Source organism: Amblyomma maculatum, chromosome 3 (assembly GCF_055883805.1).
Source record: "Amblyomma maculatum isolate TAMU_Amacu chromosome 3, ASM5588380v1, whole genome shotgun sequence".
Taxonomy (NCBI): Eukaryota; Metazoa; Arthropoda; class Arachnida; order Ixodida; family Ixodidae; genus Amblyomma; species Amblyomma maculatum.
In genome coordinates, this window is record NC_139346.1 from 71,907,056 (window position 1) to 71,933,782 (window position 26,727).

General features: G+C 47.2%; 1 long non-coding RNA gene across 2 annotated transcripts in view; it reads left to right on the forward strand.

Moving 5' to 3' along the window:
- LOC146194965 (uncharacterized) overlaps nt 1–26,727 on the forward strand; it is a 62,322-nt gene that overhangs the window by 18,076 nt on the left and 17,519 nt on the right. For both annotated transcript variants that reach the window (XR_014705510.1, XR_014705511.1), the window contains exons 3-4: nt 5,032–5,099; nt 21,248–21,430. This is a non-coding gene — a long non-coding RNA (uncharacterized LOC146194965). The remainder of the gene's footprint in view (nt 1–5,031; nt 5,100–21,247; nt 21,431–26,727) is intronic.

Here is a 26,727-nt window from a genome sequence, read left to right on the forward strand (position 1 = left end):
TTCATTATTGTCTTCAGTAATGCACATTTGAACACGCTTAAGGATGCAGTCATGGGGGAGGCTATAATACAAATCCTTGACATCCATGCTGAAGCCAACACATTTTCTCGGGTTGTGTTCTTTGAGGAATACAACAAGGGCTTCAGAGTTTGGTAGCCTTAGGGGGTCTGATAAAGTCAACGAGGAAAGGTGTTTCTGCAAATATTTGGACACCAGGTGCTGCCACGTGCTCTTCTCTGATACAATGGCTCTGAATGGAACATCTCGTTTATGGGTTTTTGCCGAAAAGAATACTTTCAAATGTAATTGCTTGCATTGTTTCACCTGTTCACGTATCCGTTCAAGCACAACATCATCTAGTAGAGCCATAGCCCTCTCTTTTATCATGGTCGCTTTCATAGGAAATCTTTTGAAATTCTTCTCAACAGCAGCCTCGGCTTTTTCTTGAAACTGATTCTCAGAAAAAATAGTAAAATACCCTTCTTTATCTGATAGTATAACTCTGAGGTCTCTTGAGGCCATCCATTTTGCAATATAGTTAATAGGGCACTGTTTCCCCTTTAATCCTTCTTTTGTGTGCTCTAACACGTCCAAGCACTCATGGATGCACCGCGACCTATCAGAATCTTCAACTCTATTTGCAATACAGCGTGACATGGTCACCTGTTGAGCCTCATCAACTCTAGGCTCAAAAGCATGCTTAGGACCCAGCTTCAGCATCTTATCAATATCTAGAGGTATCTCTTTATCTGCGAAATTCAATACCTTGCCTTGCTGATCTTTGTTCATCTTCTTTTTTCGTGGAAGCCGAGGTATAACCACCTTCCAAAGAAAATCTGTCAATCTTTCACTCAGGGCACTCCACTCTGTGTACTTCCGACATGCATGCTGCTTGCTATACATGCACTCACACACGAGTCGTAGACAATCCTTGAGGTGGCGAGCTTGCCTCCACATCTCAGACACCATTATACGGCAGAGTCTTCTGCATTGACCAGTAGACGGCCTCAGGAACCCAAGGGTCTTCAGGAATTCCGGAGGCACTGTGCCGAGCTTGAGGTACCAAGAGGCCTTTCTTGCTTGGCAGACACAAACGGCGATGGCAGGCTCTAACACCTCAGGGTCATTAAACGAAAGGTTCTGTAGGACCCACAAAGTTCCCGTTGCACAAGAAATATGGCTTACCAAAATACTTTGTTGGGCGAGTTGGTACTAATTCATTATTTATATAAACAGCGCGAACACGAAGACAAAGGACAAGATAAGGAAAGCCACAGTACAAGCACTGACTCACAACTATGCCTAAGCCATTTACTCCAAGGCCCAGAAAAAACAAACATGAAGAAAACGAAACAGTCACGTGAAACAACCCCTGGGTTCACCTGCTGCACAAAAAATCACTTAAAAAAGACACCTCATTGCTTGAAAGAGCAAGAGAAGTCTTGCTGGCACACGTATTGTCCGTTAAAATAAAATATGATTCCACTATCTCTCTCGTCGTCTTCTCTTTGTGGCGATACAAAATCCTAACCTTGTCAAACTTAGGAGTGCACTTCTTCTCCTTCTTCATTATTTCACATGAATGGCAATGTGATACCAGAAACGTTTTGTCCTTTCCACTTTCCAAGTTGTTCCGGTGTTCCTGTAGTCTCTTATTAATACATCGTCCTGCTTGTGCTATATAACTGGCTCCACAAGAGAGTGGAAACCTGTACACAACACCTGTCTTGCGTCCAACATATGAGTCTCTATGTTTCACCCCACATTCTTGCTTCTTCGCTTCTCTTTCCCTTTGAATAGCCGGGCAGATCCTCTTCATCTTGAGCGGGGCGGTCATTGCGACATCAACACTATACCTCTTGCCTACATTTTTGAGGCCGTGGGAAATTCTGTGCACATACGGTACCACTGCAACCTTCCTCTTCCTCTCACCCATGCTGAGCAGGGATTTCAGTCTGTGCGTTCTTTTAAGGCTCTTCAGTACCCGGCAAGTGGCCTCAATAATAACCGACTCCCGATAACCGGCCTTTGCAATTCTTGGCACTTGTCTTTCAAAACTCTTGCCCATGCCGTGGTAACAAGATTTCTTCAACGCATTTAATAAGCATGTGTTGATCATCTCATTCTTGTCTAATTTGAAATGCCCCGAATTGGATCTTAGCAACGGCTTCATAGATCTCGGGTTGTATTCCCAACAAATATGATCATCACCGAATTGAATAAATGGATATAAATACTGTAACCGATCGTCCACTGGTTCTTCAACAGTAAATTCCAGATCCGGGCTGGAATTTACTGTTGAAGAACCAGTGGGCGATCGGCCACTGGCCACGATCGGCCACCGTATGTGCACAAAAATTCGCATGGCCTCAAAAATGTAGGCAAGAGGTATAGTGTTGACGTCGCAATGACCGCCCCGCTCAAGGTGAAGAGGATCTGCCCGGCTATTCAAAGGGAAAGAGAAGCGAAGAAGCGAGAATATGGGGTGAAACATAGAAACCCATATGTTGGATGCAAGACAGGTGTTGTGTACAGAATTCCAGTCTCTTGTGGAGTCAGTTATATAGGACAAACTGGACGATGTATTAGTAAGAGGCTGCAGGAACATCGGAACAACTTGGAAAGTGGAAGGGCAAAACGTTTCTGGTATCACATTGCCATTCATGTGAAATAATGAAGAAGCAGAAGAGAAAGTGCACTCCTAAGTTTGACAAGGGTAGGTTGGTTCACAGGAAGGGAAAGGCGCAGTATCTGTCACACTTGCTCTGTGGACACCTGAACCGCACCGTAAGGGAAGGGAGGAATGTGAGAGTGAAAGTGGAATGAGAGAAAGTGGAGCCGTAGTGGAGGGCTACGGAGTAATTTCGACCACCTGGGGATCTTTAACGTGCGCTGACATCGCACAGCACACGGACACCACTTCGCTTCGCCTCCATCGAAGCGCCGCCGCCGAGGTCGGGTTGAAACCCGGGAACTCCGGCACAGTAGTCGGGCGTCTTACCACTGCGCCACCCCGGCGGGGTGACAAGGTTAGGATTTTGTATCGCCACAAAGAGAAGATGAGAGAGATAGTGGAATCATGTTATTTCAACGGACAATAAGTGTGTCAGCAAGACTTCTCTTGCTCTTTCAAGCAAAGAGGTGTCTTTTTTAAGTGATTTTTGTGCAGCAGGTGAACCCAGGGGTTGTTTCACGTGACTGTTTTGTTTTCTTCATGTTTGTTTTTTCTGGGTCTTGGAGTAAAGGGCTTTGGCATAGTTGTGAGTCAGCGCTTGTACTGTGGCTTTCTTTATCTTGTCCTTTGTCTTCGTGTTCGCGCTGTTTATATTAATAATGAATAGGTGGCCTAGCTGTCTCAGCCCCACCAGGGGACGGAAAAAGTGATAAATACTTCGCTTTCCCTTTCCAATAGACCAATTATTATTATGGTGAAAATCTTCAATGGCTCATACTGTCTTGGACAAAGTGTGTCCCGCTTTTGCGGCGGCTGTCGCTTGGCGTTCCTTGGTGTGCTTTCAAGTGTCGGATTGCAGATGGCAGGAAAGCTCGACAAGATGAGACTTCTGGAGGCAAGGCGCAGTAATTGTCACATTTTCTCCGATAAATGTGCGTTTGGATGGAGCACCATCGCGCCTGTCGCGTAGCGTTCCTTGGCGCGCGATCAATTGTGGGATTGCTGACGACAGGAATGCTAGACAAGATGATACTTCTCAGGATTTCGCCGTTTACTACTTTAGTCGCTAATGTTCCTCGTAATTGTTTGGTTATATACACCGGTCGATAGCCTAAACTTTCACTGTTGATCTTAAGTCAAAGCAAATTTTAAATGTACTAGGCATGGGCCGTCTAACACTGCCGTTAAAGTTGCCCGAGTGTACCCTGTAGTATCTGTGCTTCAGGTGATGCAGAGTGCGCCTGGTAGCAGCGTTCGGCACGTTCTTGTCACGCCGACAGGAGTAAGAGGTTTTTGTTGGCGGCGAAAGCATAAAGTGCGCCTTTGAACTCTTACTTCTTCCTCTCACAGATTGATTGATTGATTTATAGGAATGGAAAAACGCGGTAACTGCCTCACTTCTTTTCTGTACACTTCAACCGCTCCGTAAGAGAAGGGAGGAATGTGGGAGTGAAAGCAGAAAAAGAGAAACAGGAGTCGTAGTGGAGGGCTACAAAGTAATTTCGACGACCTTGGGTCCTTAACGTGCGCTGACATCGCACAACACACGGACGCCTCTTCGTTTCGCCTCCATCGAAACGCAGCGGCTGAGGTCGGGTTCGAGCACGGGTACTCCGGCGTCTTACCACTGCACCACCCCGGCGGGGCCCTCTCACATAGCGCGTGCGTGAGTGGCATACTTGAGTGAAAGAATAGGAAGGGTCTCCGGATATCAACATGTAAACTGAGACGTAAACTATTTCGTGGCACTGTCATATATTCCGCTAAACAATATTTGTTTTGCTAAGTTATGTGCGCATGTTGGAAATATAGTTTTTACCCATTAGGAAGGCGGGCAGGTAGAAAAGGCAGGCTTTTTGTGTTTCCTGCAGAAATTGTTTCTTTGTTAAACATCAGATGGTTTGCTGTCGCAGTAACTCGAAGTGGTCAGTACTGAGCACAACAAAGGTTAATCTATGCTTTAACTTTTGAATAGTTTCTATCGCGGCAGCTTATCGTGGTTGTAGAGAGCTCTATGCAATCACGATAGATTTTCTCCTCGGTGATCATGTTGTAAATACTTCCATTCACAATTCTTCTCACAAATGTTTATCATATTTGCTATATATGCTTTCAGGCATAGGCTGTAAAAGGGACTGGTTTTGGAGGGACAAGGGAATGCAAAAGGAAGTTTTTTCAAATGCATCTTGAAAAGGAAGAAGTCCGAACTTAGTGGCCCCTGAACAGCAAGAAATGAGCAACTGCGCTACGTGTCGTTGTTTTGGATGCATTTACTGACGTTTTTCAAAAATGATACCATAAGGGCGCTTACAATCAATGCTCGACTGAAAAAATGATTCAATCTTTACACCACACAGGATGGTTACCTCCGTGCACTGTGCTACCTTTCTCGTTCTTGTCAACTTCCTGTGGCCTGTCGTTGAACGTAAGTACGTTTTTGTAACGCATAAGCTACACCACAATGACAAGTTCAGAGTGCTACATTTCTTGATTTGAACTTAAGTTGAATGCTGCTGCAGGCTTTGAAAATCTCAAAAAGGCGAAGGAAATGCACAGCGGAGCGAGACTATTTTTTTTGCGAAGGTTATTGCCTCAGGGCATAAAAGGAATGTTATGATGGATGAAGGGTGTGGTTAAATAAATGAAAAAAGGTTGGCTGATGCAATGAAATCGAGGAGTGAACGATGATGCGATCCCACTGTCCAAACAGCATATGACTCCGGATTATGGGGAGAGAGGCCAGCTGCCACCAGGTGCCGGATACGCGTTGGCTTCCACGCTGGGCAATCCCACAGTAGGTGATGGATGTCAGCTTCTATATTTTTAGACTCGCAGATGGGGCACCCAGGGCGTGGATATAAATACCGAAATTGTGGCCACTTTCGGATCACTGCTGGTGTAGGGGCACCCCAACTCTAATCCTCGGAAGCGCCACCTCCTCTGCACGGGTTAGACCGCGGGGGAGGCTTACCGTACACTGAGGTATAAGAGCACGTGTACGGCGCCGGAGGTGCTCCTTTCTTGTTAAAAGCAGGGTGGCATTGTCCAATTTTATGAGGTTTGGCGATGTCGATGTTGAGGTTGAAAGGCGGGTCGCAGAATCCACTTGGCTTTGAGCACTTAAAAGGTCACGCGGGGTCCATTCAATACGAATTGGTTTTGGTATGCGAGCCGCTAGACTGTGTATGTTCTGGCAGGTTTCCGGGCTACTACTAACTCGTTTAAGTAGCTTTGTCACCTGGAGGGCATCTGTACGTATGATAATACGGGCCGTGGGAAGCATGGGAACGGCGGTCACAGAGCGAAGCGCCTCTTGCACTGCAAGCAGTTCCGCACAAAATAGGATGGAGGTTCCGGTAATTGAAATGTTGACGTCTTGTTCAATGAAGATTTGCTGGGACAGTAAACTGCTGTTATCACTTTACAGGCTTTGATGCTTGCGTCGACGTAAATTATAATGGAACCATGTGGCAAGCGGGCGTCTTGTTCCATAATTCGGTCGCGAAGTAACGACGCCGTTTCCTGTGTTCTTGGTCGGCGTAAATCAGTCGGCTTGTTATCGCTCAGCTGTACAAAATGCCAAGGAGGAAGAACTGGCAGTGGCGGTGGTAGTAGTGAATGTTTCGAAGCATAAGCCTTCAGAGCGCACGTTGCGTGAGAGAGTGTGGCCTTAAGCTTGCGTGCATCACGTCGTTGCTGCACCAGTTCATCTACTGTGTTTAGTTGTGCTTTTTCTTGGAGTGCCACGATTGGTGTAATGTGAGGGATGCAGGTGATGACCCTCATTGCCTCTCGATTTATAACCTCAAGTCGATCCCATTGTGCCCTTGTCAAATGCTTAAATTGGGCTTGATAAACAAGGCGCGGTTGCACAACTACCTGCACCAACTGTCTCGCAACATCTGAGCGAGCGCCGCCCATTTTTGGAGCAATGCGTCTAATCAAACCCAGTGTCTGTAACGCCTGTTTTTTAGCGCCAGACAGCCATGCAGTTCCAGTTCCCGACTCATAATTGTTAAGCCCAATATTTTTACTGTTGGAATTTCCTGAAGTGGTGTTCCGGATAGATGTAGACGAATAGGAGTTGCCGATAGTTTACGGCGGCCCCAGCGGTTGGCGACTGATATGAACGTAGTTTTACTGGCGGAAAGTTCAAGGCCAATGGAAGATGCATATCTGCACGTAATATCTAAAGCTGATTGCAGGGCCGATGATTGAGTCAGTATGTCGTTGTGTGTGCTCCACACCGTGATGTCATCAGCGTATATTAAGAATTTAACATCAGAAATTTCATGTAACCGCCACGCAAGTGAGATAAACGCAATATTAAATAATGTTGGTGACAACACCGATCTATGGGGTACGCCGCGAAGAGGGACAAATGATCCTATGGCCTCGTTATTGAGGCGTATTCCAAATTGCCTACTTTCAAGGAAAGATTCTACAAAATTGCGTACTCTAAGAGGTAAATGAAGCATGTCAATTGAATCCCGAATGGCAGCATGACTGATATTATCGTAAGCCTTTTCTACATCCATGGCGAGGACGGTGCGTACATTGTGGCTGCGTGTTGACGATAATACATAGGACGCCAAGGCAGTCAATCCGTCTTCTGTGCCTATAGATGGTCGAAAGCCAATCTGGGCCGGGTGGTAGAAACCGTGATGTTCAAGCCACCACGAGATTCGTGTGGCGAGCATTTTCTCAGCAATCTTGCAAATTGTTGCCGTTAAGGAAATAGGCCGAAAGTTGCTTAGGTCTGTTGGTGCTTTCCCCGGCTTTGGAATAGGGATCACAATAGCCGATTTCCAGCTGTCTGGTACATCGCCGTCTAGCCATACCTTGTTAATGGTGTCAAGGAGTTGAGGAAGTGCATCACCACTGAGGTTCTTGTAAACCTCGTACGTAATGGAGTCCGGACCGGGCGCTGTCTTTCGGTTGGCTTCATCTATAGCTGCAAGCAATTCGGGCATGGAGAATGGGCTCGCGATTCCCTCGGTGTCGGCAGCAGATGGCAGCTTGTCGACATGGGCTGGCATGCCCCACAAGTAAGTTCTTGTAACTGGTGCAGGAAACACGTCGTACTTGGGGAAAAACTTGCGTGCTGCTTGTCTTGCGAAATCATTCGGAGACAAGTTTGCTGCAAAGCATGCTGTGGCCGCTGCATCAGGACCACGACAACAGTGCTCCATGGCATGGAAAGTTCGCCAAAGATGAGCATTCGATGACTGTGTGGAGAACTGCTCGCACCACAGGTACCATTGTCGCCGTGAGAGATCACGCTCATACGTTCTAGCCTTAGCAGTAATGTAATTTAGTCTTTTACGTGCATGCGCAGAAGTTGGGTCTCTGGTTGCAGTCAATTCCGCTTGTCGACGAGCAGCCCACAAGTTGAGCAGAGGCACCTCCGGTGTTGGTCGACCAACCTCCACCCAGGTAATGGTTGTAGCCTCATTTAGTGCTCTTTTTATGCGGTCTAGAAGCGATGGTGCCGACTCCACAGAGTGATTTTGAAGAATGGCGCGGAAATTGTCCCAATGAACAACTGTACACTTGCGGCGTAATCGTCGGGCCTGTGATGGATAGAGACCGATGACAATAGGATGATGGTCACTGTCCCAGGAGTCCGGCTCTAAGTGCCACGAGGGGGTGCCGTTTCCTGACCACCACGTAAGATCTGGAGGGTATGTTCCACTCCTTGTATGAAGCACAGTCCTTGTTGGTGTATCTGGATGGTTCAGGAGAATAAACAGCGCATCCGTAAAGGCGTCCCGCACTCGTCTGCCGCGAGGACTTAAGGTAGGGTATCCCCTGTCCGGGTGAGGCGCATTGAAGTCACCAACTAAAACTGGACATCCCGGGTATTGTTGCCTAACATTCAGTAACCATCCCAGGTTTATGCGGGAGGGAGAGCCACCACCAGGTCTTAAATAGACTGACACAACTACAACAGTTGCCTTACCAAATTTGACTGCCACTGCAACAACCTCCTGATATGAAGTACACCAATTTTCCAGAGCAAGGCGCACCTGAGGAAACCGTGTGTCAACATGCACAGCCACCTTTCCCGGAGGAGTATCCGTGTGCACACGTCGATCGTCCATGGAAGGAGACACGTATCCACTGAAACCGGGAATGAGTGGCAACGCGCTGGTCTCCTGCAGTAGCATGGCCCACACATGAAGCTTGTTCATGCGAAGACGGGATTTGAGCTCTCCAACCTTTGTGGAGAGCGCTCTACAGTTCCACTGAAGCACACCGCGATATCTTGTAGTCGCCATCTTGATTATGAGTCCAGATGTCGCAAAAGCACAGATGTCAGGTTAGATAACTGAGTGACCATAAACCTCAGTAACAATTTCGAAGAGTTATCAGGCAGGGCAGCAGAAGACTTTTGGGAATCAGTGAACGGCATGGGAGTATGGGACATAATCGTTGGCGAGGCAGCTTTGATATTCGCGGTCTGAGATTCCGTTGCTCGCCTACGACGAGCAAGCAGTTCACGATGTTTGCGGAGCTTATACACCTCCGCTAAAAGCCTTTCAATTTGGTCGTCAACTGCTGTCACATCGTCCTGCGGAGGTTCCGGCATGTCCTTCACGTTTGTACTCTGTTTGTGACGACGTTGTGCACTCAAATTAGCGCTGTAAGCATGTGGTGTACAGATTGCCGGTGGCTCTGTCTCAGATAGCTGTGGCCATTCATCGTCGTCCAACTGGAGAGCCTCGAATCTGTTGAATGTCTGAATCGGTGGTGAAGTAACATGTTGAGACCATTGCCTTTGTATTCCACGACGGACCTTTTGAGTTGCTTTCTGCTTTGTTGGGCAAGTTGGAGAGGTGATGTCATGGTCATTAGCTTTGCAAAGTCCGCATCGGTAAGATACTGTTTCTTCTGGCATAGCGTCATCTGGTGTTGTAAAAGGACAGGACCTATGCATATGTCCTGGTCGGAAACAGGTATAACAGTAGACGACACTTGGTTTATATGCGAGGGCGTAGAATGCAGCCATAATAGTATAGGCGAGTTGGGGGAGTCACGGGGCCTTGCAAGGTGACGATGCAAGAGCGCCCCTTTCCCATGCGACGAGCTTGAATCACACGATGAGTAGGGCAGTAGAGCTCACGCTGAAGTGTCGCCTGGTCCTCGTCAACGTCTACGTTGTAGACAATGCAGCGTTGTAGGTCGGAACCATCAACAAGATAAGCCTGGACTGGAACCGAGACTTCGCTTGTTACTGAAATACACTTAAGTGTTTGAAGACACTCAACAGCAGCCAAACTCGGGAGCCACACAGCAATTGTATTCGACTTCTTCCTGGCCGTGAAACCACGGAAACCCTTGGTTCCAAGACATGCGTCCAGATTCGCCTGAATAACTCTGTTCGGTATCTCAGTAAGGCACTTGGTTGTCAGAGCCTTAATGGTCACTTTATAGGCACGACCTTGAGATGAAACTGGCCGTCGGAGATGAGAAAAGCAGTTTTCTCACGGTGTCCAAGATGACAGGCGCATGCCACTAAGCGGAATGCAGATAGATGGAGGAAACGCAAGTGTCCCCATGCGGGCAGTCTGGAGGGAGTTGAGGGTAACCTTTCAGTCGCTAAAATAAAGCTCTTGTTCTGTCTCTACTACCATATTCCTTTTTTGCGCTAACTTCACTATGAGGCAGCTGTGCCTAAAATTATTTGGCGATGGTAACGTTTATTTCCTCGTGATCCTATTGAGTTGGCGGTAACCGGCATAGACCCCGCAGCTTTGATCGCTCTTGTCATTCGTGCTCATTCTTGCTCCTTCTTGGTTATTCTTGTTGACTAGGACAATATGGAGCGGCAAGCGGAAGCTCAAAGGCGTATCATGTTGTCCGCCCGCACCTTATTTATCTCTTCTGTATTGCGTGGCTGTGAAATACTTAGGGTAAATATATCTCGCCGTCAGCCTGAAAATCCAATCGCAGAGGCCTCGAGATCGGAAGTAGTAGTAACTTCAAAAGTTACGGCAGAAAACCTGTAGACAGACAGCAAGGTAAGTTCGTGCAGTGAGAACATGGCTGAAGTTGTGGGCTAGGATGTGTGTGCGCTATTCCGATACTATAAAAACGATGTGGGGTAGGACGACAGTCGCTGCAGTGTAGAAAGTATAATAGGGCAAAGTAGCTATCTCCGTGCAGAACCGGCAAAATGCGAAATAATGACGTAGAAAGTGTGTTTGATGGCACGCGAGCACATTCGGTCGAGCAGTGTCGAATTGTGCTGCTGGCGTCTTCAGAGGATCCGGTGTAGATGCAAGATGCGAAGGCCAGAAAGCTGGATATGAGCAGATTTGTCAGTCAAATATCAAGCAGAAGGAGTATGTTTTAGTGCAAAGGTGTAGGACGGTACAAAACCCATAATGTGGCGGTCGACATTGTTTACTAGCGCAGAGAGCACGGAAGTTACAGCGGAAGGGTTGTCACTGGCAAAACGAACTGCGCATGTGGAAGGTCCAGTGAATATTTTCTGCAGGTGGGGCCGAAAAACGGAGCGAAAGACAGTCTACTGAGCTCAACTATAATGAGGGCAGTGACCGACACACAATACACATGCATGTTGAACAACTTGTGTAATCAGCAACTGTCTAGAAAGACTCTATAGAGAGGATGCCATATTGCATCTAGAGGTTGCATAAGCTATTTTCAACAGAAATCTGCGGACCGTGGCGTAGGTGAGGCGGGGGGGGGGAAAAGGTGGATAGGGCATGGAAACGACGAAGAGAGGTGACTTCTTTGCGGAAGTGAGCTGCTGTGTATGAAATGAGGAAGAGGGCTTGCGCGAGCCGGATTTCAGGGCGAGGCGAGCAACGGCGCGGTTAGTAGTCTTCCCTATGGTCGTAGGCGTAGCTTCCAGTGGAGAGGCTCAGACGCACAGTAGTGACGGGAGAAGTGTCTGGTCCTATAAAAGAGTTGCAGCCAGGCAGCCAGGTTTGCAAAACATTAGCGAGATAGAAAACGCCCTTGGGGTAAGCGCAGTAGCCACGGTAGCGAGAGAGTGTAAGATCGGACACCGGGACGTGATTACCACGTTCGCGAACTCCTGCTCTGCTCCTATTTGACTAATGGCAATTATAACGCCACTAAGCGGAGAGCCACACGTTAATACATTAGATGTCAGAATTTGCATTTCACATGAGATGATCAGAGTAAATTTTGCTGGACCAGTGGGCAGACGCATTATTGGCAGGTGAAAGGATTATGAAAGCAACCGCATTCAGAAGGCGGTCTAAGCGATGCGCCACGCAGTGTTCGCCGCCAATCTCGATCTGTGGCGCAACCGCACAGAGCAGCAGAATATTTTTCTTGAACGAGCCGGGCATTAAAAAGTGCAGAGACACAAAAAATATCAATAGTAATTATTCCAAGTGCATATCAAATTATGGCATTAAACTATACACCAGAAATTACTTATATCAGCTAAACCAGAAGAGGATCGTGTGACAAGGACTGCGCGGACGAATACATATTGTACAAGACAATCAGAAAAGGCAGGAACAAATTCTTAACCACTTAAGAGCACAAGTGCTGCGTTATAAGTGGTTTAGTTTCAATAAGCGTGCTAAAAGTATTTAATGATGAACTATGAATAAGTGATATGTTAAAGGTCCTCATTTCGCGCAGGATAAAAGCAATATTTGAAAACGTCAATACGGAACGAAGACTCGTTAGTGTGTGTACGTAGTTATTACGGGTTTTTCGCGTTTCTGATTCTGATGTCTATATTGATGTATCGACCTTTATTTAGGTTTGTAAAATTAGTGCATGGTCTTAAGGTGCTCCCTTTTTTTTGTCTTGAAGGGCTAGTAGTCATCCGTGCTTGAGACTTCGTCGACAGTGTCTTTCGGGATGTAGTCCGAGAAAAACGGCTAAAGCATTCGTCAGTTATTAGTAACCGGTTGGTATAGGAAATTAACTAAACGTACCAGTAAATTTTACTTTTCGCTTTGGAAATCTTTCCGGTCAAGTTAAAAGACAGCCATTCCAACCCCGCCATATAAGTCCCAGATATGATAACCTAAACTTTTGAATTAGTGTGTCGGTACAGATAGTTGGCACTTCTGAAAAGTATTATTATGTCATTTGAAGGTCTATGAACTCCTTTTAATAGTGTACCCCTACCACAATCAGCTATTTCCCACTCCACACTTCCTGTTCATCTATTTCCTCTGGAACAAATATTGCATGTTTTTTCACAGACATATACATCTCGCAATATCCATTTTTTACATAGGTGTTTATTTGAGGAACGCATGAAATCGCAAACAAGTACCAAACACATCAGCGTGTTTCCATTGAGATACGATAGGAATAGGATGGGCCATATTGGGTTTATTATGGCCTAATTTGTTTCTAATCTTTCCTGCATTAGTAGATTTCTTGCTTTTCGTTGGTCAGTTGCTTGCGCTGTTCGGGCTGACCGATGAGTTTGATACAAGCTGGATGTGTGTTGTATTTCCAGCTGTTGCTTTTTAAAACGTGTTTTATTTTATTCTAAAGTAATGTGCGAAAGCCTGATATAATATTTAAATTGTAACAGAAGCTGCACGTTCCTCACTCGCACGCTTATGTACCCCTGAGTGCCTGAGCACTTTTTCAGCCGACCCATTTCGTTTTTTTTTTTTTGTTTTCAACTAATTTCGTTCTGAACTTGACAAAATCGAAGTATCTTTTGTTACAATTCTATATCTGGCCAGCTGTTTCAATGTTCGCGTTGTTTTTCTTTTTTTCCTTTTTAAACCTTCTGTAGTAGTTAATTGGCAAGATTAAAGTGAGTGCGTCTGTTCTGGGCATCACACTGAGATCCCAACACCGCCTATCAGCAGGCAAAACATATTAGCTCCAAAACAATCACAGATAATGTAAGTAGAAATTGCGGACCTTCCCGCATTTAGTTACATCATCATAATTTCAAACTTAATGCAGATTATTTTCAATATACATGTTGGACATGGAAGAAATAAGAGATATGCCTTCAATCTGTGCCGCCAAGCCTAGATTTTACTCCCAGGGCACGACTGAGATATACAAGACACAATCAAATGTACCACATGAAATCATTCCAATCTTACACTACAGTAACGATGGATCGCTACGCGTCCGTCCTTTCTTCTGCAAACATGTAAAGTAAAACCTCTATTTACCATGAGGACAAGCACGAAGGTCCCTTAAACACTGGAACAGAGAACTAGCTCCCCTTGCCACAGTTCATCATATTGCCATTTTAGGGTGGCAAAAAATTCTCACATGCACTGTGAAGCTATCATGGGCTGGGAAGGGAGAGATGTGCGTCCCTTTTTATTTAGTCGGCTACTATCCATCCCCAGGTGAAATGTTACGCCAACGCGAGATGGGGTACATAGTTAATGATAGGTTTCACATCGTGAAAAAGTTGTACGAATTAGAATTTCTTTTAGCAGAAAATTTTAGCAAAGAGATCTGAAGGTGCACTTACCATATAAATTTGCCTTGCAATTCGGCCTCGCAAGGAAGATGTGGCCGTGTAATTAATATTTTCATGCAGACAGGCATCGACAAATCTTCTGCCCTCCAGCCACGGTGAGAAAGGCTGAACGAAGGAGGAAGTGAAAACAACTAACGTGTCAAAGAAAGAGCGCTATAGCAGACGACAGACCAGGAAGACCAGGTACTAACGTGGTCGCTTAGGACTTTTTCTTATTGCGAAGAAGTTGTATGTTTCACGACGAGTAGAACGTATAGAATTCACGCTCCCCAACATTAAACTGTCTCAATCTGCACTTCAGTTATCAAAATATGTATCTTCCGCATGCTCTTTGGACAGCGGTTACGGCTAGCGACATATCGAGCTTCTCTAGCGTCTTGCGCTGGGGCGTATTGTCTCGGGCTTCGCAACTTCTGACTAGGGCCTCGTGTGTCGTCACTCATATCAATTGGAACTCAGTCGAGTCTACTAAAGAGGCGACAGCGTTATCAGCATACGGCCGCCGTTTCCGAGATGTTCTACCATTTCCAGACGTAACCGTTCACATTTCCTCCGAGCGCTGGCGCCCACCGGCGCCGCCCCTGGCAATTGCCTCTTCCTCCTCAGCGCTGTGGTAATGCTTTCCCTTAAGCTCCCTGGTCCGCCTCGGTTAACCCCAACTTGCCTATTGCGCTCCGTCCCTTTGCTAAAAATCCTTCTCCAGCGCGTAAATTTTACCTTTCCCGGCGGGCTCCGTTTTTCTCTGTCTCACAACGCGACCATGAACCATAACCTAAACCTTTAGCCTAAATGCAGTACTGGACGCAGTGCACTCAAATTAGATGAGAATTGCTAACTCGTTATCAGGATGTCGGCGTAGCCTAGTGCTTTATTTAACTATAGAGATAGTAGTGCGTAAATTAATGGCTATTGTGCTCTGTTGGGAAACTGAACAATGGCGATTGGAATCCTGGGATGAAGGTGTTCATTTTTCTTTGTGCACCTCGCAACGCGACCTTGAAACCTAGACATTTAAGACATCAGATGATTTGGATATTTAAATTGTAGCATATAAAACCTGCTTCATGTAGGGCTTAGGATAAATATCTGTTATCTGGCTACATGTGACGCTCCAAAAAAAGTACCATCCTGCGTACCGCGTTTCCTAGGAAATCAAAAGACTCTTAGGAGGTTCGAGCATTTCTCGCGCTTTTTGTTGCGTTTACATCTCCCTCCTTTTATTCGCTTCCGGAATTTTTCCATCAGGATGTGATGTTGGTTGACACAAATACAGAAGCTCCTACTGTGACCATTGTTGGCTAGAAATTTTCTTCAAACGCTTTGACGGTTCAGATAATTATGATTAGGGATTCAGGGGGAAAACATTGGCCGGTTATAACCACTTCAAGCAACTCCTACACAAAGCGCCTCACCGTACCTAATGATTTTTCACGCCATGGGACTGCAGAATCCAGTTTGAATTCTAGTATCGAGGATGGTCGATGCTGCCAGCTGCTACTCTACAAGCCTGGGTAATCCCACAAGATGTGCCTTAACGCAGGGGCAGCTTATGCCTGGAGTACTAAAATTTAAGGGTCTCTTAGCTGTCATTTAGCGAAAGCCTACCCTTTCTCTCCTATTTATTTGCTTATCCTCTTTTGCATCTTATCGACGGTCGTTGCAGTGCTACATATAATTATAATTGGTTTTCAGGAAAGAAAAAGCTCAGTATCAATCATACTTTCTCCGGAAAGTCTGAGTTTGGACGGTACACCATCGCTGCTGTTGCGTGATGCTCTTGGCGCGCGTTCAAGTGTGGGATTGCTGATGGAAGAAACGCTAGACAAGAACACATCTCGCCGAACCTCGCGGGATATGACAGATCGCGTGAACAAATATCGGGCACAACTGCCATGCACAGACTTTTGTTCCATGAGCCTAGAAAATATTTCACCTTAATAATCACAATTGTGGGTATGCTTCTTACCCGCGTCTACGGCAGCGCATAGATGAAGACGCTCGGCTACCGATCCTGATTTCCCGGCTTAAAAACCGACTGAGGCCGCTTCTTTTGGGCAGAAATGAAGTGTTATGACTCCATGGGCTGTGCGACGTCAATGCACGTTACAGATCCACAGTCCGTCAAAATTATTCAGGACGTCTTCAGTAGGGCTCCCCTGTCTCTTCTTTCTTTGAATCCAACCTTAAACATTCACTTGGGAATGTTTTCATTATTAAGATCGGCAAATAGTGCACCTTTTCTTTTCAATAAATGGCATTTATACATTTATGCTTAACAGGGACCGTTGATGTAGTGCTTTGCAAATTGGTCTTTATGCACTCACAGTGGTTCCAGCAGGTGACTCTCCCGAAACCCATCGCCTGTGTGTGTTCGGTAATGTGGGGCGTTGCAGCGAGAAGAAGGGCATAACAGAAGAGATTGTTTTAGCTATTTTGAATAATATAATAATGAGACTTCGGATATCGGGCTAATTTCCGTCCAGCGCTGTGTGGAAGAGATCAATAGCAGATGAAAATATTCACGCCGGCGGACATACTGTCGAGGAGTGGAACTCGGGCTGCAATGACCTCAAACACAGAACTACACTCATCCTCAAGCTTATAACGAACCTCTCTATGGCTATGCGGGCAGTAAAGCTGCATGCCTAAACATACGACATGATCGCACATATTGGGCAGACAAAACACGCTACCACGACTAAACATCAGGAGAACCATAGAAGCCATCACAACATATGGACCTTCTTTGCACGCTCGATAAGCATCAGCGTATACCTTGGGCAAAGCCGTAATCACGGAATTGGATGTTTTTCACAAGAATTTATGCATCTAATCCTGCAGCTTTAATGTGATGCACTGACCAAGCTAGTAAAAAAATAGGAACTGACGGAGTGCTGTTTGGAATATAAAACACGTCCTGATAGCAATAGAAGCTCACTCTCCGTGATTAAGCTCTTCGTGACAAGGTTTGACACCGTCGGGGATATATCTACAACGCCACGCCGTCACTTCAGTCGAAGCGGCGGGACAGTGCGAGAAGGCGTGAGAGCAGCTCCATATTGCTCTCCTTAACGCGCACTCATCATTTTGGTGTACCAACAATGATAACGGAAATATTCTTTATTGAAATAAAACTTAGTTGTCGGTCGCCTTGAATCTTCGCCTTTAAAAAATGTACACAATGGTGAAGAACCTCGAGCTTGTTTCATGGGTTTCCTTGGGAAGGCCCTCGTGGTTTTCTAAGCAAGCGATTGAAAGTGTAGACTGATGGGCGAGTTGGTACGACATTCCAGGAAAAAAGCAGCGCACGTGCACGAGCACGAGGGAGGAAGAGACGAGACACACCCAGGTAGCACAGAATGTGGGGCCCCAGTAGTTCCGATGTAGGCAAGGGGGCTGGGGAAACCATCATAAAACCTGCATCGGTTCCCGAATGGGCAAAAGTGGGCGAGCCCCATTTGGGCTTGCCCCTGCTCCTCCTGCATGGGTCCCATAGCGGAGTTTCTAGGCTAATGCAGAGCACATTCCTGCATCCAGACCCGCAAGGGTCCCTTGCCGGATATTTGAGGGCAATCCAACCTAAATGTGGGCTTTTTATGGGAAAGCCCTCATAGATCCGAAATGAGGCCGCCAACATTGGCCGTAGTGGGGCAAGAAAACGGATGTACCCACATGTTGCCCCAATCGGCCCCTTGTAGGTTACTTGAGGGCATGTGAAATATAAATAAGGGCTCAATTTGGGCAAACCCTCGTCAAGGCCAAATGAGGCAGCCTTAGTTAAACCGCTTTAGGTCCCACGTAGGCTGTAATGGGGCTGGAAGGCGGGCGTGCCCGCATGGTACCAAAATCGGTCCTTTGTGGGGACTTTGAAGGCCCGTGCAACAGCAGGGGGGATCTAGGTTAAAACCAACGCCCAGCCCACATAAAACTGTTTTATATCCCACATGGGGCGTAATGGGGCTGGAAGGCGGGAGGGCCCGCATGATACCAAAATTGGTCCCTTGTGGGGAATTTGAAGGCACGTTCAATAGCAAGTGGGCTTTAGGTTTCAAACCAACACCCAGCCCAATTGGGGCTGCCCACACAAAACCGCTGTAGGTCCAACATCGGCCGTAATGGGGCTAGAAGGCGTGCATGCAATTGCGTAATCATTGTTTCCAACCTTTATTTGCATTAGATGTTGCCCTAAATTACTATTATAGATGATTTGTATAGCAGTTGTTGCTATGTTTAGTCGATTAGAAATTTGCATGGCTTTAGTTCTCGCGCTCATTCAAATTGCGCTACAAATACTAAAACAAACTGATTGCTAACTGTTACCTCTTATGTGGTTGCTTTGGACAGCCTGCAACTCTCAGCACAATATTGCTGTTCAGAACACACATCTCCATAGCCTGAACAAGACGTACAAAAGTAATTTCGGCGAGATGAATGTTATGAATTATTGTAAAATTTAATATTGTGGCTGTTTTTAGAAAGTGCAGACATGTATAAAATGATTAATTATGTGCATAAATATTGATTGGTAAAACTTGAACTAGGGCTTTCCATCAATTTCCTGCGTCGGACCCGTATGAGAATAATGTGAGCAAGCCCAAGTGCGGCTAGCGCTATAGAACCCGCAATGATCCCATGTCATTATCTGAGGGGCTAACTGAAATTAAAAAAAAAATGTTCCTCCAAAGCGGCTGCCCAAATCGGTCCAAAGTAGGCCCATCGCGGGGAGTTGGCGGGATGTGCCCTTTTAACAATGCCTGTAAAATGTGGGCAGCCCCGCAAGGGCTGCCTGCATCGGCCCCTAGTGGGGCCCATTGGGGCTTTGTCGACAGCCCGCTTCGGGCCTACGTCCGCCCCTCTTGCAGCACCGACATTGAGCCCACCGAGGCTGTCCTGCATTGCCTACATCGGGCCCACCGGGGCCCACCCTGCATAGCCTACTTTGTGCTACCTAGCTGGGCAGCGCTAACAACTCAGATATTAGTCAGCGCTGTCTCTCTTCGCTTCCTCTATCGCGTTTGTGCAGGTGCGCTGTTTTCTCCCTAGAATAAGCAAGAGATGACCCTCAGAAATGAAGTCGTGGTATATTTGCTCCGAAACGTTATGCGGCGTCCTTTATTTGGCATGGCGAAGTGCTCCATCTCATCTATTAAAACATGCGACTGTATTTTTGCTTCTCCCAGTCGAAAAAATCTACAGAAACTTGTCAAAAATACGAAAAAAAATTCTGTAGTTGTGTCGTAAACGTTAAATTTTTCTGTAGTTCTGTAGTTTTTATGTAGTATATTTCTATTGTCTGTAGTTCTGTAACACTTTCCTGTTGTAACTGCAGAAAGTTCTCATGTTACTGCAGAACGTTCTGTTGTCACAACAGATTTGCCGTCAAACACCGCAGATAAATTCTGTCGTAACTACATAACCTTTTTCCGACTGGGTGTTTTCACTAAGTATTTTAAACATTTCATTATCATAATCTGGGCGCCCTTTCAAGGCACCGCTGTAGTTGATATCACTGGCAATACGTTTTGTTACGCGTTCGGTAACGAGTACCACGCCATGGGACCAATGTGCCTTTTGCGCCTAAACGTTTAAAAAAAGCAAGCATGTGGCCACTGGATAACCAAATTATGGATCCCGGATGAAGGTGAGAAGAAGAGGGTGAAGAAATGCACAACTAAATGCCACTCTCGCGCTCCGGGAGTAGCTCTCTGGAGCTGCTACCGTAGGATTCCCTTCCTACATACCTGCATTTTTAAGTCACACAATAATGGAAATCGCTTAGCTACGAAATTCATACCTACCGCTTTGGCAAAACGTTTCATACGTTCAGGAGGTTTACAAAACCAAGAGCCCACGCTTGCTGCGATGTGAAATCACGCAAAGCATGCCATAAAGAATACGTACTTGATTTCATATGGAACTGGTGACGCAAGGGTTCTATATGCAGCTTTCCGATTCATATCATATATTTTTCTTTCGATTTATCATTCTTCTCCTACTCATAGGGGAGGCTAGCTTATGGTAAGTATTGAAACCGATTACATATGTAACTCCAACAGTATGCCTGCCGTTACTTGCAATTGTAGGTGTCTGTAGGTGTCTTTCCATTCCGTACGACCGAACCAACTAAAGGATTTTAACAGAGCCAAATTATTACTATTAGAGATATTTATTAGAGATCTTTAGTTTAGCGCTACCTCTTATCGCTACCACCCACATCTACCGCGCTGACGTCAGTACGCATGTGCTTATCACCCTCAGGGTGACAGACGGCGCTACGTTCCCGTCATATGCGGCGGATTCCGCACGTGGATTCCAGTCAGCGGCTGTGCCGCTGAAGACGTGCCGTACTGGTAGGTGGTAGCGAAGAGCAATAGCGCTGAACGAAATGTATCTCTACATGCCAAACTACCAAGTAAAACAATATTAAGCGATATCAAACAGGGCTTTCCCACCTATTAGTCGTCAAAATTTTTATTAATATCAGGGCATGTTTATCTATGCTGTATATATATAGCTGGAGCAGGTTCCACCAAGTGCGCCGTTGCCGAGGTCTGGCATCGTGTCAACAGAGTAAAATTTGTCGAAAAAACATGCAGGCTTCCCCATTAACTCCTATGCATTGCCTATGTGCCTCCGTATGTTTTTATTTCATCTTTTTGCCCGGAAACCCTCTAGGAGCAAGTGTCCCGACCTCTCGCCCGCACCACTCTATTTTCTTCATCATTCTTCCCCCGGACTGCCAACGACTGGAACGGCCTTCCCCGAGTACTTGCTTCTATCACATGTCCATCTTTATTTCTTGGACGAATCACACGTGTACTTGCGCAGTGAAAATCTTGTATTTGTATAACCTACTTACACATATATGTTACCTATTCTGTTTTTCATTTCTGTGCGCCCCACCCCTTATGTGATACCCTCTAATGAGGGTCTTTAAGGTATTAAAGTGAAGTGAAGTGAAAGAGTGCTGTTAGTCCAAACACCAGTGATGAAATGAGGTAAATACCACTGAAATTCACAGAGGAAAGCACTTATTGCTCCGATACGCATGTTTATGTCACATTCAAATCTTTTTCCCTTAGCATGCTGTAGAGGGGAACACGAAGTAAGTACATTCTGCTCGCAAGACGGATATACTAATGAGCATACCTGTGGAGATGCACCACACAGGATGTGCGCATATTTGAGTCTGCAATGTACTTGCAAAAAAGGCACGCGTCGAAATCGTCTCGGGAAGTGTGTGCTTCCGCGAAATTGCGGCACTGGTAAGTAATCCATTGCGAAAGACACACCTCTTCATTGAAAAACGTAGGGGGTGATGGCGTACATGCTGAAACTACTGATTTTGAGCGCACCATGATAAGTATGCACAAGGCAAAACTAATTTTTGGGCGACGAGCAAATAACAGCGCGCACAATATTAGCCCATATATAATCAGATCACCTCGGCGAAACGTTCTTTAGGGGATACATTTTCTAGAATTAAACTTTTTAGCGCCTGCTTTCAGCACAGCGCCGGAGAACACGGTGCCGAACAGGAGGAGACCATACGTGCACCGAAGGATTACCTAGAAATTTGTGCAAACATATACGGCCAATATTACAGACGGTAAGCCGTCCATTGCATGGAGGATGCGGGCCCCCTTGCAAAGCATATGTGCAAAGGTGAGATATTAGGTGGCTATTGAAGAAAGTGCTAGGATATAGTGCTCTTGCGCTGGTCCTGATTGGAGGTGCTGGTGAGTAGGTGACCTGGGGCCACCTCTTGCACCTGAGAATGTGGGAATGAGAGGAAGGGAAGCAGTGTGTGTAGAAAGTCGCCAGGTTTGCCACAGAGCTGGCAGGCGGGCAGAAAGTTATCAAGAAAGCGGACATGGAGAAGAATGAGGTATGGGGCTCTGCTCCTTTGTAGTCAGTGCCAGTGGGTGGCTTCTACGAATGGGACGTGGTAGTGGTTGTGGAAAAAAAATATTCGTGACGATTTACAAGAGACTTGCAGATCCGGACCATGAAAAGGAAATAACAAGAAGAATAAGATTGGGATGGAGCGCATCTGGCAAGCACTCGCAGATTATGACTAACAGCTTACCGGCATCGCTCAAGAGGAAAGCATACAACAGTTGCATCTTACCTGTACTCACCTATGGGGCTGAAACGTGGAGGCTAACCAAGAGAGTTCTTCTTAAGTTGAGGACAATGCAGAGGGCTATGGAACGGAAAATGCCAAGGGTAACATTAAGACATAGGAAGCGTGCAGAGTGGGTCGGAGAAATAACTCAAGTTACTAACATTCTTCTGGAAATTAAGAAGAAGAAATGGCCATGGGCAGGACACGCAGTGCGAAGAGAGGATAACCGATGGTCGCTTAGGGTAACAAACTGGATTCCAAGGGAAGGAAAGCGTAGCAGGGGGCGGCAGAAGTGTGTGTGGGCGGATGAGGTTAAGAAGTTCGCAGGGCTGAAGGGGATGCAGCTAGCACAGACCCGGGATAAATGGAGAAATATGGGAGAGGCCTTCGCCCTGCAGTGGGTATAGTCAGGCTGATGATGATAATAATGATGATGATGATCTAGAGGAGGGATTGTGAAAATCGTGCCAGGGTGGGAGGGGAGGACGAAGGGTATGTTTCCCTGTTTTTGCGGCTGTAAGTAAGGAACCACGTGTCACGAAACGAGCGCAGGAATGGCCAGCTTACGAGCAAGGTCTTTCCTCCCTAGGCAGGAGAGAGAGACCTCGGCCGAGGAAGCGAGCCTCCTCTTTACCGATAACGTGTGTATGTGCGTAAGTCCAATTAAGGCTAAATGATTGTCGTGGATGAGAAAAAAAACGAAAAGAAGGGTTAGTAGTGGAGGACACTATGCCGTTAGGAAACTTACGGCAGCAGTTCTAGAGCCCGAAATAACTTTGGCAGTGGGCGTGGAGATAGGGGCTAGTGAAGTGGCTGGTGCCTCAGTTGCGGTTGTAGAATCGAAGGGAACTGAGCAAGCAAAGAGAAGTTTTGGGGGATTGTTTGTGACAACTGGTGTTTTTCGACGGCCGGTTGCATAAGGACCGCATCGACATAAGATAGAGTGGGGTCTTGACCATATTATCTGTGTAAGGCTTGCGCCCTGGCGTTTCTGCGGTTCCCATCCCGTTATGGGTTCAGAATTGTAGGGAGGGAAACTAGAAATTTGCAGAGAATAGCTTGAGGCTGCGGTGTGCCCCATAGAAGTCTTATCGGCGATGCTGTTACAGAACAGATTAGTATGCGGCCGGCCTGTATACACGAAAGGCGAGCTATCTGTTCAGTCCGCCTGGCCTCAAAAAGTTCTGAGGTATTTTGGGCTCGAAACTTGAGCAGTGGAGTTTAAAGGTGGTGGGAGGAAGGCAGAGGGTTGTTTTCCAGCAACCGTGGAGTAAAGCACATACTCGAACGCGATGTAATACTCGCCGGATAAGTCCACTAGTTTCTTGAGCGTGAGTCTGGAGGTCATTGAGTTAATAAGGGTAATGGACTTGGAAAATGGAAATGATAGGTTAACTATAAAAGCTAGATCAAAACAATTTTGAAGTGGAGCATTATAGGACTCGATTCCTAGCATGTATATCACTAACGTTGAGGGCTGTTCGGAGATTGGTCTCTAGGATGCGACTTGGACAGGGAGGTTTTAGAGTATCGGGGAAATTGGGGAGACGACCACTCCGTGAGGAGTTCCCCGAGCACCAAGCTGTATGTACGAGGAGCGTATTGATATCTAGTGTTATGGTTGCCGTTCGATAACTGAGTTAGGGCACTCATATGGGTACCTACATATAAAGGTTCAAGAATAGCAGAGGGAGGCAACATTATTTACGGCATCATTATTTCTTCGCCCTGTAACCTCCTCTCCCTTTTCGTGGATGGTGTTCCCGTCTCTGCCCTCACTGACACTGGTGCCCAAGTCTCGATCATGAGCTCATCGTTTTGCCGCCGCCTCAAGAAAGTACAGACCCCCGCCGCATCGCCCACCGTTCGTGTTGCCGATGGCAGTACTGCTGCCATCACTGGGCTGTGCACTGACCGAGTCACCCTTGTCGGTCATCACATCCCTGTTTGGTTCACCGTCCTCAACCAGTGCCCTCACAATGTGATCCTCGGCCTTGACTTTTTAACGGCCCCCTCTGCCCTTATCGACTGCTCCAGGCCTTCTTCGTTTGGACCTACCTGTCTGCTCAGAACATCCTCCATCTACACCCTGCCTTCGCTCCACCGAGTTCGCTCGCCTGCCCCCTGACTCTGCTGTTTACCTACCTCTGTGTCCTTTCCCGCCTGTGCCCGACGGTGACTATGTTGCTTGCCCTATCACCGAGGTCTTCTTGACCGCAACGTCGTTCTTCATCATCTCATCGTACATGTTACACAGAACAGCACCTACCTTCCTATCCTGAACTTCAGTCTGCCACCCCAAGTCCTCCCCGAAGGAATATCCCTTGCTACCTTGCCCCTCTCACAGACTGCACCATTTGTGCACTCACTCCTGGCCCACATTCAAGCGTCCTTCCAATACCCGTACTCCCCACCACAATTACCGACCCTATTTCCGCAATGATTGCCTCTGACCTCAGCCCCGAACACGCTCAGGACCTGCACAACCTTTTGTTATCCTTCTCCAACATTTTTGACTTTGCTGCCGGTTCTCTGGGCCAAACATCAGTTGTGACTCACCGCATTGACACCGGCGATGCAAAACCTGCACATCGGAGGCCTTATTGTGTGTCCATTTCTGAGCGCCAAGTCATCCAGCAGGAGGTCGACAAGATGTTGGGCAACGATATCATCGAACCTTCGAACAGCCCCTGGGCATCTCCTGTCGTGCTCGTTAGAAAGAAAGACAACAGTTCGCGCTTTTGCGTCGACTATCGACATCTGAACACGATTACAGGGAAAGAAGTTTACCCGCTGCCGCGAATAGACGATGCCTTCAATCTTCTACTCTTTCGGGACTGTTCCACGGTTGACTCCATTCTGCAGGTTTGTCCATCATTTCGAGCAGGCCAAACACAAACGCATTGCACATCGTTTCAATCGGCTCCCCGACACTGCCCCTAGCTCCACGTGCGAGGATCTGCCGACCCTAAGGCAACCTTCCAACACTGAAAATGTGACCCGCAACGTGCGTCGTGAACTGGAAGCGCTCGCTCCTGCTGCATCCAACCCGCCCTCCTCGGGCAGCAACCTAGCGACAATATCCCTCATTCAAGCCGTTGTTCGTCAAGAGGTTGCCAAATTGGGCGCCCCCTATAGCCACACCGTGGAACACCACAGTTCGAGCCGCGTCCCTCCCATGGTCGCCACCGCTACGCCCCCCAACACCTACGCTCTACCGTTCTCGAACAAATGCATGACGCCCCTACAGCTGGTCATGTTGGCCTCTCACGCACATAAGACCGCGTGTGCCGGCGTTTCTTCTGGCCTGGACTTTACTGCTCTGCCCAACGTTATGTAGCCGCTTGCGATCTCCGTCAACGCGGGAAGAAACCCCCTGTGCTACCACCTGGACACCTGCAGCCGATTGCTATCCCGACTGAGCCATTTTCTCGTGTTGGCCTTGACCTCCTAGCGCCCTTCCCCGAGTCCTTGTCAGGAAACAATTGGACCGCTGTGGCAACCGATTATGAAACGCGGTACGTGATCACTCGCGCCATTCCAACCAGCTGCGCCACAGACGTTGCTGACTTCCTTTTGCACGACGTCATACTTCACCATGGTGCTCCCCGTCAACTACTTACCGACGGTAGCCGCTTTTTCCTTTCCCGAGTTGTTGAGGAAATACTTCGTTCTTGCTCCGTTCGGCACAAGTTCACCAGTGCTTATCACCCTGAGACGAACGGCCTTGCGGCGCGTATTATCCGCACACTCACCGAAATGCTCGCAATGTACGTATCCGGCAGTCATCGCGACTGGGATATTAGTCTGTCATTTGTCACATTTGCATATAACTCTTCGCGTCATGACACTGCTGGGGACTCTCCATTATATCTTCTCTTTGGATGAGACCCCTTACTGCCCTTTGCTTCCCGTCGCTGGCTCCGTCACAACCTATGCCCGCGATATCATCGCCGACGCTGCTCGCCAGATTGCTCGTCACAATCTCACCATCTCTCAAGAAGCTCAAAAACGCCGCTACGACGCTCACCACCGCGATGTGCACTATCCTCCCGGATCTCTAGTGTCGCTCTGGCTTCCGTGCCGTCGTGTGGGGTTGTGTCAAAAACTTCTGCCCCACTACACAGGTCCTTACCGTGTACTACGCCCAGTGACCGACGTGACCTATGAGATTGCACCGCTCCACCCAAAGTCACCGACTGCTACACCCACTTCCGACATCGTACATGTCGCCCGCCTCAAGCCATACTACTCCCTCTCCACACAGCACGCCTAATACGCACCGAGACGTTGCCTTTTGCCGAGGGGGGTAGTGTTACCGGGAAACGCGGGACCAAAGTGATGTGCTCACTGACAAAGACGACGACCGAGGAACGCGGGCACGACGAATCGTTGAGAAAGAGGACGACGCTGACAGAGCGAATACTGCACGGC